This window comes from Austrofundulus limnaeus, unplaced genomic scaffold (assembly GCF_001266775.1).
Source record: "Austrofundulus limnaeus strain Quisiro unplaced genomic scaffold, Austrofundulus_limnaeus-1.0 Scaffold570, whole genome shotgun sequence".
Taxonomy (NCBI): Eukaryota; Metazoa; Chordata; class Actinopteri; order Cyprinodontiformes; family Rivulidae; genus Austrofundulus; species Austrofundulus limnaeus.
Genome location: NW_013952972.1, coordinates 300,458 through 301,690, shown reverse-complemented (window position 1 = coordinate 301,690; position 1,233 = coordinate 300,458).

The window sequence follows — 1,233 nt, the reverse complement described above, 5'->3', positions numbered from 1 at the left end:
ATCACATTATCTGTTGGGGATAACCCAATGAGTGGTCTGCCATTGGTCCTATCACATTATCTGTTGGGATTAACCCAATGAGTGGTCTGCCATTGGTCCAATCACATTATCTGTTGGGGATAACCCAATGAGTGGTCTGCCATTGGTCCAATCACATTATTTGTCAGAGGTAAAACCAATGAGTGGTCTGCCATTGTTCCAATCAGATTGTCCATTAGAGACGACCCAATGAACGGTCTGCCATCAATCCAATCACATTATCTGTTAGGAATGACCCTATGAGTCATCTGCCATTGTTCCAATCACATTATCTGTCAGAGGTGAAACCAATAAGTGGTCTGCCATCAGTCCAATCACATTATCTGTCAGAGATGAAACCAATAAGTGGTCTGCCATCAGTCCAATCACATTATCTGTCAGAGGTGAAACCAATAAGTGGTCTGCCATCAGTCCAATCACATTATCTGTCAGAGGTGAAACCAATAAGTGGTGTGCCATCAGTCCAATCACATTATTTGTTAGAGACTACCCAATATGTGTTCTGCCATTGTTCCAATCAGATTAAATGAGTGTATTGAGCAGATACAAGTTCTGTTGCAGCTGTTGTTGTTTCTGTGTTGTTGCATGGGATTTACAGCTTGTACTTGTCTTTGAAACATCTGCGTTTTCCATTTGAATGTAAAACTGTGACTGCAGTGTAAAAAAAACTATAATGCTGCTGTAAAATGAGTGATGATGATGATGATGATGATGATGATGCATGTTCTTTGCTCTAATTAAAATGTGTTCTTCATCGCATTGTTTAAATTTATGCAGTCTGAACATTTTGCCAGTTTGTTTTTTCAGGCTAATATACATATTAAATGATTGAATTCAGCTTTAGGGACAATTTTAAAATAAAGTGTGACCCACACTAGAAATAATCACAATGAGGCCACATTACCACCTGAACACACAACCAAGCCTTTTATTACACCAACTACAAAATATTTTTTATTAGTTGTGTAGGGGTCACCTCGAGTGAAGAAACAGGAGTTCCAGCCTCAAAGCAGGTCTCGCACAGGCCTGAGAGAAAGGCAGGAACGCTGAACTCTTATTTTAGGCCATGATGGGTCATTTCATGATTCAGAATGTTTAAAGCATTTGTTAATCATAATGATGACTGTCACAAAGAATATAGAATCACTTCTACTTTTATTTTTACAAAATAAAAGTCTCCCCCCCAGGGAGTTC